General features: G+C 40.3%; 1 non-coding gene across 1 annotated transcript; it reads left to right on the forward strand.

Annotated features, from left to right (window-relative positions):
* Window positions 1-11,943: 11,943 nt before the first annotated feature.
* LOC122475552 lies at window positions 11,944-12,050 on the forward strand. Its single transcript, XR_006295234.1, has one exon. It is a non-coding gene; the product is annotated as a U6 spliceosomal RNA (small nuclear RNA).
* Window positions 12,051-12,493: the final 443 nt, after the last annotated feature.

Consider the following 12,493-nt stretch of genomic DNA (forward strand, 5'->3'; position numbering starts at 1 on the left):
TTCTTAAATAATAGGAGTACTGGTTACCTCCTGTCAATTTTGAGAAACAGTTAAAGTTTTGCTTATGATTAACAGAAGCATAATCGAGAAATGACCCAGTTCAAGTTAGCCTTGCTAAAATTCAGCTTTGCCTGTATGACTCAACGGGTTTTGGCTCTTCAGGGAATTTTCGAGGCTGATCTCCACTTGTTTGTTATTTTAACAGATTGATCTCTTTCTGGTGACAGCTTATTTAATAATCAAACTGCCTTATTGTGTTAATGTGTACTAAGAAAAATGTAAAGGAAGTAGAGTTCAGTTGTATAGTCCATTGCTGAAAAATGCAACTGATCTTTAAAGTTGAACAGAACAGCAGTGAGACCTCCCGAGGAGAGTCTGAAAGTCTCATCTGTTTGGAGTATGGAGAGGTCAGAGCTCTTGTGATGTAGACACCACAACTTGTAACTTTTGGCAGAATCACAGGTTAGGAATGCATTCAGTCTCTGCCTCAGAAACACAGAGCCAGTCAGCAGCTTAATGTCACATGTGTCTCATCAGAGAACAAGGCATGCCTATGAGCATGTGTATGTGACCGAGAGAATCCAGCCAGCGTCCATGAAGTTTTCACAGTTTATGCCTCACACAGAGGTGTCCCAAATCTCAAGCGGTGCCCGCCTTTACTTCACAGATTGCACATAAGGTAAAAGTCTAAGGCAGAGAATATCAGATTATAAATTCAAGTGACAAGAAAGCTCTTTCTAAACCCTTTTTTTTTTTAATGCCATCAGCTTTGGAGTCCAAATTCACCCATCCAGAATGTGCACATCAGGCCAGGAAATCAGTGCCTGGTTTTACTAGAGTTTGTCAGTAACGAAAAACTCCCTTTCAAACTTACTTTTTTTAACGTAGAGATTGCCTCTCTCTTTATGTTGTGTTATTAAGTCTCAGTTTGGTGACATGGGGCTTATTATAAGCAGCCCCCATTTGGGGCCTGTTATTTTTAGCAGTTCGCTCCTTTCAGACTCCCAGCCAAGAGATGTGATAAAAAATTTAAGGCGTAAGTGAATTTCTTAGCGACATTCAACAGGTCATGATACCAGGTTCACATTTTTTAAGTTGGTCATTATATGGGGCGCCTGGGTGGCTCCATCCGTTAACCGTCCAACTTGAGCTCAGGTCATGATCTCATGGTTCGTGGGTTCGAGCCCCGTGTCGGGCTCTGGGCTGACAGCTCAGAGCCTGGAGCCTGCTTCAGATTCTGTGTCTCCCTCTCTCCTCTGCCCCTCCCCCACTCATGCTCGCTCGCTCTCTCTGTCTCTCTCAAAAAGTAAATAAACATAAAAGACATTTAAGTTGGTCATTATCTTTGTTCCTTTTCTAACATTCTAAGGGAGATCATTTAATGCTTAGTAACTGCAAACATCCATTTAAAGTTTTTGAGATAATACAGTGGACACTAGTGTCATAAGCGGGAGAATTCCCGATGTCTGGAGTGCACTTTGGAGCCATGGTCCCCAAGACCCAAGCTAATCAGAACCAAATGAGTCCTAGACACACCCTGTCACAGGAGTCACTTTCTAAAGCCAGCTGGCTTGGTTAATGATCTGTAGCCAAGTCTCACCTTCCCCAGAGTGTCCGTGCATGTGCAACAAGTGATGCTGACCAGGGTACAAACACTTCCTTGCTCAACTAAGAGGTAATCAAGGGCGATCCAATTAACCAGAACAAGGCTCTCTTGGGCCAGAGAGCCTAGGGACTTCTGTTGGGCAGTGATTGCTTTAGCAGCAGATTCTGCAGCATCTTTAAGAGTTAAGGATAGGGGCACCTGGGTGGCTCAGTCGGTTAAGTGTCCGACTTCGGCTCAGGTCATGATCTCACAGTCTGTGGGTTCGAGCCCCGCATTGGGCTCTGTGCTGACAGCTCGGAGCCTGGAGCCTGCTTCGGATTCTGTGTCTCCCTCTCTCTCTGACCCTCCCCGGTTCATGCTCTATCTCTCTCTGTCTCAAAAATAAATAAATATTAAAGAAAAAAGAGCTAAGGATAGATACCTGATAATTTTCACTTATCCCTAGCCAGGGGAGTAGGGATCTGGCAAAGGAGGCAACTTTTGAATTATGATGCCTCCTGGTAATTCCTGTTTGAGTTTGTGGCTTGGGACTGGAAAGGTGACAGTTATGGAGGCCACTAAAATTGAAGGGTCTATAGTCTGCACAAGTGACTTTATTCTGCCAGCCCTTGCCATGTGTCCATTTCTTTATACAGAGCCTAGTTACAAGGTTCCCTGGATTGGGGTTGTTAACCAGAACAGGGAAATGGACCCCCAAGATCGAGGAGCCCTGACACAGGAGAGGGCTAGGTTTGTGCCAGAGAGACTGAGATACTAGAAATCAGAAGTTTGTGTTGGACAGAACTACGTGATCACCAACATCATGGCAAATCCGTGTCATTTGGATGTCTGATTACCCCCTTTTTGTAGTGGCCTGAGATATGTGAACAGTGACATCTTTCCTGGCCAAAGCAAGAGAACAGGGGGACAAAAGAATCCTAAAGATCTTCATTGTATAAGAAGTAGGAAAACAGTGGTCTGAGAGGGAGTGAAAAACGGAAAAGAGAACATTCATGATCCAAACTCTTAGGAGGAAGTAGTCTACCCCGATGTTGGCTATTCCTCTTCCTAGTAGATTTGACTTTGGGGTCTCCAGCATTTATGCAGGACCGGAGGTCAGGTGGAGCCTTCTTCACTTGTGAGAGATGAACCCAGGTATCGACACCTTATAATTTGGCCGAGATGCCAATCAGCAAGAGCACTTAGTAGGGTCTTTTCAGTGAATCTCACTTTCATAAAAGCATCCAAGTAAAACAGTCACTGTCTGTACATGATCAAAGGTGGAAAAATGCCCATGGTTAAATTTCTGATGAGGATTTGTTTGATAAGGAAATGTTATTTTGTGGCATGCAGTGATTTAGGATAATATTTGGACAGTGAGAGTACTGACAAATTTCTAGAAACTTTCACTTCTGGAATACTTACGTTGGTAATTTTAATATAAATCCATGCATAGCCTAATAAGGTTAACACTTAATTGGCAATGCTTCCCACATAATTTAACATACCAAATAAACCTAAGAATTTAATATCTCTCTTTCACAAGACGAGAGACAAATCTTTCAGATTAACTGCAGCTTTGTGGGAAATCTCGGTTTGAGGTCAGAAAGACTCCATTTCTCCATTTAGATTTTGATTTTGAGAAAATGTCAAGAGGCTTGAACATTTGATCAGAGAGGATCACAGATCATTATGAAATAATACTTTTATCTATTGAACCAAAGTGACAATAAAACATGTTAAAGGCAAATACAGAAGGTTACATTTGTGGGTGTCTGGAGTGGCTCATTGAGTTGAGCGTCCCGACTCTTGATTTTGGCTCAATTCATGATCCCAGGATTGTGGGATCAAGCCCCATGGTAGGCTCCACACTCAGTGTGTAAGATTCTCTCTCTTTCCCTCTGCCCCTCTCCCCCTGTCGCACACACACTCTCTCTATCTCTCTAAAAAAATTTTTTTTAAAGTTACTTAGTTGTGAATAATACATAGCTCTCTTAATATTGCAAAGACTGGGTTTTCCTAAATAATCAAATACCTCATAAAGACAGTAAGTCTTATGAAGCAAGTAAGTTATTCTGCTAAGACACAAATCTTTGCTGTGAATCTTTAAGATTATTTACAAGGTAAAGAAAAACATTTGTTTACACTTTCCTATTAATAGTAGACAATAGGACCCTGAGTGACTCAACTGGTTAAGCGTCTGACCCTTCATTTTGGGTCAGGTCATGATCTCATGGTTGGTAAGTTCAAGCCCCACGTCAGGGCTCAGCTGGCAGCAGGGTGCCTGCTTGGGATTCTCTCTCTCTGCCCCTCTCCTCTTGCTCTTTTTCTCTCGCGCTCAAAATAAAACAAAATAAACTTAAAAAAAAAAAAGGAGTTGACAACAGGGGTGCCTGGTAGCTCAGTCTGTGGGGCACCTGGGTGGTTCAGTCGGTTAAGCGTCCAACTCTTGATTTCTGCTCAGGTCATGATCTCACAGTTCATGGGATTGAGTCCCACGTCGGGGCTTTCTCTCACTCTCTGTCCTTCCCCTGCTCACACACTCCCTCTCTCTCAAAATAAATAAATAAACTTAAAAACACACACACACAGCCCAGGAAATTAAAGGCTGAAATAAAACCTGAAAGCTCATGGTGCAAAAACTGCAGATCTGGGATCCACGACAGAGTCACCTACAACTTCCAGAAATAGCAAGGAAGCAGTGAGCACAAGGAGCTCGATGGGAAGTACACCTGCTTGCTTACTGCCCCTTGGGGCCGTCAGGGGTCTCCAGTTCTGTCTTCTGTCCCCAGAACTTTTAAAAGACAAACTGAGGCATATTAAGAATTTTAACAGTTTATTTGAGGGCAAACCTGTTCGAATTAGGCATCCATCTAGCAGATAGACATTCTAAGGAACTATGCAGAAGGAAAGGCTTTTATAGCCAGAAGGGAGCAGGATTAAGGAAGTTCTACAAGGGCAAAAAAGTAGGTTGGTTATTGCCAGGTTTCTTTCCTTCTGGAGAAGATGGGGGTCTGTCGGGCAGATTACCTGACTAGAGCAGACCAGGTGATAATGGCTGCTTGAAGATTCCATTTCAGGGACACCCAAAACTGTAATTAAGTTGTCTCATCTTGGTGATGTGGGGCTTAGCGTAAGCAACGCCATTTTGGGTCTGTCGTCTTGTTTTTGATGTGCATGATGAGGTGAGAGTGGCAGATCAGCAAGGCCTCAGATGAGGGGTCCCGACTACAACAACTCACAGGACGAGAAGCAGAGGGCCAAATACGGCAGAGGAGAAGAGGGCTACCATTAAATACAGTGGGCTGGGAGGTCTGGCCGCGCTGTCCTTCCACTCACCTCCAGCTCCCGCCCTTCCTTACTTTACTGTCACCGGAAACATTTGTTTCTACCACCGTTCCCAGGGCCGGGGAGCAAGAGTCACTGGCAGTTTCTTTATCCATCTCAGACTTGCCTCGCTTCTCCCTGATCTCTGCTCCCCCTGGATGCTGTGGAGCTGTCCTGTGTCCCAGCCCATGGCCCCTCCACCAGTTGACTTCCTGCAGACCTGGGGCTGATGGTGTCTGTGGGCAGAAAACTTACTGAGTCCCTGGGCAGCGATCTTGTTTTCTCTGTGTGGGCTTCTTAATTGTAATTGGCTTGAGATTTGGCTCACTTATATATCCATTTTCTTTGTAGGTTTCCCTAAACTGTGCCCTTAGAGAATCTTGTAACATGTATTACATTTGTCATTATTTCCTCAATAGGTATTTAATGGAGCAACAACTGCCCCACTTTAAACATACCTGATCTGGTCATTAGAGATCCAGATAATCTTCTTCAGCCTGAGGTACCCATACATCTGTATAATAAACTCACTTATTAATCTGAGCTAGAAGGAGTTAAATGAAAGTTACGTGGGAGCAAAAGAATGGTGTAATGGTGGAGCTGAGGCCCCAAGCAGCTAGGATAACATCAGGATGGGGCAGATATGTGCCCACAGGAGACAAGCATCATCTGAGGAACGGTGATGTGAGAGGTAGAGACACCCAGGCCTGGACAGACACCAGTTTATGAGCCAACAACAACAGGGCGGTGGCCGGGGTACTTTCTACCCTTTCTTGGTCAGTTATGCTGGTTTGTAAACCTGCCTGATCACCCTCTGTGTAACTGACAGCAAATTTGTGCGTTCATTCATGCATGCATTGATTCTAAAATGTTTCTTGAGTACCTACTATGCACTAGGACTATTCCAGGCACTGTGTATACATCAGTGAATAAAAAAACCTGTGCTGTTCACAACTTACCGGAGCATCAACCTGCCAGGAACTGGTGCTGGCATAGGGAAACTACTGTAATTCACTAACTGCTAGAAGGTCGATGCGCACAAGTCTGAGAACCAAAAGCCCCAGAGGGACACAGTTGGGGTGGGGGTAGCCCTGCCCACTTCTACAAGGTGATCCTAGTGAATATTGGAGAAAAGTCCCCTCATGCTTCTGGCAGGGGAAGGGCAAGAGGAACCATACTGAAATACACCGCAGCATTCCATTCTTAAAAAGGTCTGTCCTAAGGAGAAAGTACTTCACCAAATTTAAAACCCACCGGATCTTTTTCAGAGCCTAACTGATATGGGGAAAGGGAAATACCCAAATTCAACGAACTCAAGCTTTCCGTGGGAAGAAAAGGAAACACCCACTTCTAGTCCCCTCTAGCCTTCCATGTGGGTAGAAAGAACCAGCTACAGCCCATTCTATCCATCCTGTCCCACTAAGAAGAGGGGAAGAGAAGCACATGTGCAGTCCCCGTCCAGAGGCATAGGCTCACAAAATGACTTTGAGACCTAGCCGTAGGTCTATAGAACAATTCCTTCCCTCCATGCCTTGCCACCAAATTACTAAAGGCCCATTGACAGCAGTTTATTTTATGCAATTCATCACTTCCAGCTACCCAGAAAAATGTACAAGGCACACTTTTTTTAAAAATTTGAAAATATAGAGCAAGAGTCATACATGGTTGGGTTGTTAGAGTTATCAGACCAGGAATATAAAACAATGATAAATATGCTAAGGGTACTAATGGATAAAGTAGGCAGCATGGAAGAACAAATGGGCAATACAACAGAAATTCTAAGAAAGAACCAAACAGCAATGCTTCATACCAAAAACACTGTGACAGAAATGAAGAGTGTTTTTAATGGGCTTTCTAGGAACAGGACATGATTGAGGAAAGAGTCTCTGAACTTCAGGATATATTCATAAAACCTCCAAAACTAAAAAGCAGAGAGAAAAAAAAAAAGACTGACAGAATATCTAAGAATGTGGGACAATTATGAAAGGGGTAGCATACACTTAACAGAAGTATCAGAAGGAGAAGGAAATTAACTGAAGCAATTTTTGAAATAAAAATGGCTGAGAATTACCCTGTATTCTATAAACATTGGGGTGCATGTGCCCCTTTAGATCAGCACTCCTGTATCTTTTGGATAAATTTTTAATTTTTTGAGGAACCTCCAGAGTGTTTTCCAGAGTGGCTGCACCAGTTTGCATTCCCACCAACAGCACAAAATGGTTTCCCTTTCTCCACATATTCCCCAATATCTGTTGTTTCCTGAGTTGTTAATTTTAGCCATTCTGACAGGTGTGAGATGGTATCTCATCGTGGTTTTGATTTGTATTTCCCTGATGATGAGTGATGTTGAGCATCTTTTCATGTGTCTGTTGGCCATCTGGAGGTCTTCTTTGGAAAGTGTCTATTCATGTCTTCTGCCCATTTCTTTACTAGATTATTGGTTGTTTGGGTGTTGAGTTTGGTAAATTCTTTATAGATTTTGGATACTAATACTTTATCTGATAGGTCATTTGCAGATATATTCTCCCATTTGGCCGGTTGCCTTTTAGTTTTGCTGATTGTTTCCTTCACTGTGCAGAAGATTTTTATCTTGATGAAATCCCAATAGTTCATTTTTGCATTTATTTCCCCTGCCCTTGCAGACGTGTCAAGTAAGAAGTTGCTGGGGCCTGGGTCAAAGAGGTTGCTGCCTGTTTTCTCCTGTAGGAGTTTGATGGTTTCCTGTCTCACACTTAATTCTTTCATCCATTTTGAATTTACTTTGTATATGGTGTAAGAAAATGGTCCAGGTTCATTCTTCTGCATGATGCTGTCCAGTTCTCCCAGCACCATTTGCTAAAGAGACTGTCTTTATTCCATTGGATATTCTTTCCTTCTTTGTTGAAGATTAGTTGGCCATATATTTGAGGGCCCATTTTTGGGTTCTGTATTCTATTCCATTGATCTATGTGTCTGTTTTTGTGCCAGTACCATTCTGTCTCAATGATTACAGCTTTGTAATACAGGATAAAGTCCAGGATTGTGATGCCTGCAGCTTTGGTTTCCTTTTTCAACACTATTTTGGCTATTCATTGTCTTTTGTGGTTTCATACAAATTTTAGGAGTGTTTGTTCTAGCTCTGTGAAGAATGTTGGTATTGTTTTGATAGGGATTGCATTGAATATGTAGATGGCTTTGGGTAGTATCGACATTTTAACAATATTTGTTCTTCCAATCCATGAGCATAGAATGGTTTTCTATTTCTTTGTGTCTTCCTCAATTTCTTTCATAAGCTTTCTTTAGCTTTCAGCATACAGATCTTTTACCTCTTTGGTTAGGTTTATTCCTAGGTATTTTATGTTTTTTGATGCAGTTGTAAATGGGATCGATTCCTTGATATGACTTTCTGTTGCTTCATTATTGGTGTATAGAAATGCAACTAATTTCTGTGCATTGATTTTATATCCTGTGACTTTGCTGAATTCATTGATCAGCTCTAGCAGTTTTTTGGTGGGGTCTTTGGGTTTTCCATGTTTGCAGGACAAACATCTGAACAAGGAAATTTGTCAGGGATAAAGAGGGCCATTGTATTATAATATAAAGGGTCAATTGTTCAAGAGGATGTAACAGTTTTTAATGTGTGTGAACCTAAATACAGAACGTCAGAATATGGGAGGGGAAAACTTGTAGAACTGCCAGAAGAAAGACATCAGTCTGCCCACTATTAGAGTTGGGAACTTGGGCACTTGCCTCAGAAATGCACAGAAAATCACTGAAATTTTCGTAAAAATCAACAGCACTATCAATAGACTAATTCATCCAACAGCATCACATTACACATTTGTTTCAAACTCACATGGAACTATTTAATAGCCTATACTCAACCACAAAACACACCATAAGAAATAAAAGAATATTAATTGTGCAGTATCTGTTCTCAAGCCACATGGATTAAACTAGAAATCAATGACGAGAAAAATGGTTGGAAATTCCCAAAGCACTTACAGATTTAAAGTATACTTCTAATGAGACGTGAGACAAAGAAGAAATCTTGAGGAAGATTTTAGAATTATTTTCAACTAAATGAAAATGAAAGCACAACTAATCAAAATTTGTGGGATGCAGTAAAAGCAGTGTTTAGAGGAAAATTTATAGCAGTGAATGCATATATTGAGAAAGATCTAATATCAATCATTTGAACTTTTACCTTAAACTAGAAAGAGAACATTAAATTCAAAGTAAACAGAAGAAAATAAATAATAAAAATTAGAGCATAAGTAATAAAATTGAAAACAGGAAATGAAAAAAGAAAATAAATGACACTAAAAAGCTTGTTTTTGAAAAGATCGGTAAAATTGATAAACCTTTAGCCAAGCTAAGTAAGAAAAAAAAGAGAACACACAAGTTACTAATACGTTAGTAATTAATTAGAAATTAAAGAGGGCATATCACTTCAAATCCCACGTACATTGCAAGGATAATCAAGGCATACTGTGCCCACAAACATGATAGCCTGGATTAAATAGACCAATTCCTTAAAAGACATAGTCTGTCAAAACTTGCACAAGAAGAAATAGACCATGTAAATAGACCTATAGTTACTACAGAAATTGAATCAATTAATAATCTTCTAAAACAAAAAGTACCAGGCCCCAATGACTTCACACACAGCTTAAGAAGTAATTCTAATTCTCTACAATCCCTTTCAGAAGATTAAAGCAGAGGGAATACTTTCTAACTCATTTTATAGGGCTAGCATACTTTTTTTTTTAAGTTTATTTTTGTTTATTTTGAGAGAGAGAGAGAGCAAACAGGGGAGGGGCAGAGAGAGAGAGAGAGAGAGAGAGAGAGAGAGAGAGAGAGAGAATCCCAAGCAGACTTTGCACTGTCAGTGCAGAGCCCAATGTGGGACTTGAACTCACAAACCACGAGATCATGACCTGAGCTGAAGCCAAGAGTCAGATGCTTAACCGACTGAGCCACCCAAGTGCCCTGCCAGCATACTTCTAATACCAAAAACAAAGACATTGCAAGAAAAGAAAACTACAGATAAAATCTTACACGAACATAGAGGGAAAACCTTAAACAAAATATCAGCAAGCCAAATTGAGCAACCACATAGAAAAAAAATAGTATACGACCACCAAATGGGATTTTTCTAGGTGTGCAAGTCTGACTCAGCATTTGGAGATCAGTTAATGTACCCCCTCACATTAACAGGCCAAATAAGAAGAATCACATGACTCTATCAATATTTGTAGAAAAGCATTTGACAAAATACAGAAACTCTAAGTAAACTTGAGGGGAAGCTCCTAAACTTGATACAAGAGTATCTACAAAAACCAACAGCTAACATTCTTAGTGGTGAGAAACTCAGATTTTTCCCACTAAGATTAGGAATAGTGCAAGTATGTTCTCTTTCACCACTGCTTTTCAACACCATACTGGAAGTACTAGCTAATAGATTAAGAAAAGAAATAAAGTGTATCCATATAAGGAAAGAAGAAATAAGATGGTCTTTTTTTCAAAAATGATATGATTGTGTATATAGAAAATCTAAAATTAAACTGGACTATGGAGCACCTGGGTGGTTCAGTCGGTTGGGCGTCCGACTTTGGCTCAGGTCATGATTTCACAGTTTGTCAGTTTGAGCCCCACATCAGGCTCTGTGCTGACAGCTCAGAGCCTGGAGCCTGCTTCAGATTCTGTGTCTCCCTCTCTTCTTGCCCCTCTCCCATTCTCTCTCTCTCTCTCTCTCTCTCTCTCTCTCTCTCTCTCAAAAATAAATAAAGATTAAACATTTTTTAAAGAATAATAAAACTGGACTAATTATAGCAAGGTTGCAGGATACAAGGTTAATATACAAAGTCAGTCCCTTTCTTCTAAACCATTAATGAGCTAGTGGAATTTGAAATTAGACACTATACCATTTACATTAGCACACAAAAAATAAAATGCTTAGGTATGAATCTAACAAGATATGTACAAGACTATATGAGGAAAACTACAAAACTCTGATTAAAGATACTAAAAAAAAACAACTAAATAAATGAAACACTTCATGTTCGTGGAAAGGAGCACCCAATATAGTCAAGATTTCACTGTTCCCCAACTTGATCTATAGAGTAAATGCAATTCTAATAAAAATTCCAGAATCTTTTTTGTGGATATCACCTAACTGATTCAAAAGTTTACTTAGAGAAGCAAAAGACCCTGGATAACCAATACAATATTGAGACAGAAGAACAAAGTCAGACAACTGATAGTACCCAACTTCAAGAATTAAATATAAAGGTATAATAATCAGTGTTGTATTGGAGAAAGAATAGACAAATAGATCAGTGGAACAGTATAGAGAACCCACAACAGTATAAAGACCCACAAAAATACAGTCAAGTGATACTTGACATAGGAGCAAAGGCAGCACAATGGAGAAGACAGTTTCTCCACCAATTCTAGAACTAAACATCTACATGCAAGAAATTAATCTAGACCTTACACCTTTCACACAAATTAACTCAAAATAGGTCACAAATCTAAATATAAAATGCAAATCTATAAATCTTCTAAAAAATAGGAGAAACTTCTATGACATTGGGTTTGGCAATGACCTTTTAAATAAAACAACAAAGGCACAGCTCACAAAAGAATTAATTTTCTGGACTTCATTAAAACTTTTTGTTCTGCTAAAACAATGCAAAGGGAATGAGGAGACAAACCACAGACTGGGAGAAAATATTTGCAAAAGACTTATCTGTTAAAGGACTGTTGTATAAAATATATAAAGAACTCTTAAAACTCAATAAGAAAACTCAATTTAAAATGGCAAAAAATCTTGGGGCACCTGGGTATCTCAGTCGGTTAAGCGTCTGACTCAATTTCAGTTCAGCTCATGATCTCACAGTTTGTGAGATAGAGCCCTATATTAGACTTCATGCTGACAGCACAGAGTCTGCCTGCTTGGGATTCTCTCTCTCTCTCTCTCTCTCTCTCTCTCTCTCTCTCTCTCTCTCTCAAAATAAATAAAATAAAATTGAAAGTGGCAAAAAATTGTGCTCACTTCGGCAGCACATATACTAAAATTGGAACGACACAGAGAAGATTAGCGTGGCCCCTGTGCAAGGATGACACACAAATTCATGAAGCATTCCATAAATAAATAAACAAACAAAAAATGGCAAAAAACCTTCACAGACACCTCAGCAAAAAGATAATACAGACGGTAAATAAGTACATGGAAAGCTGCTTTGCATCATATATTATCAGGGAAATTTAAAGCAACAGTGAGAAACCCCTACACACCTATTAGAATGGTCAGAATCCCAAACGCTGACAACACCAAATGCTGGGAAGGATGTGGAGTAACGGTAATCCCCACTCACTGCTGGTGGCAACGAAAAATGGTACAACCACTTTGGAAGACAGTTTGCGATTTTATTAGAAAGCTAAACATACTCCTACCGTCTGATAAATTGTGCTCCTTGCTCTTTACCTAGAGTTGAAAATAGCTCCTCCACACAAAAACCTGTAAACAGACACTTATAGGAGGTTTATTCATAGTTGCCAACATTCGGAAGCAACCAAGATGTCCTTAAGTAGGTA

The sequence above is a fragment of the Prionailurus bengalensis genome, chromosome D4 (assembly GCF_016509475.1).
Source record: "Prionailurus bengalensis isolate Pbe53 chromosome D4, Fcat_Pben_1.1_paternal_pri, whole genome shotgun sequence".
Lineage (NCBI taxonomy): Eukaryota > Metazoa > Chordata > Mammalia > Carnivora > Felidae > Prionailurus > Prionailurus bengalensis.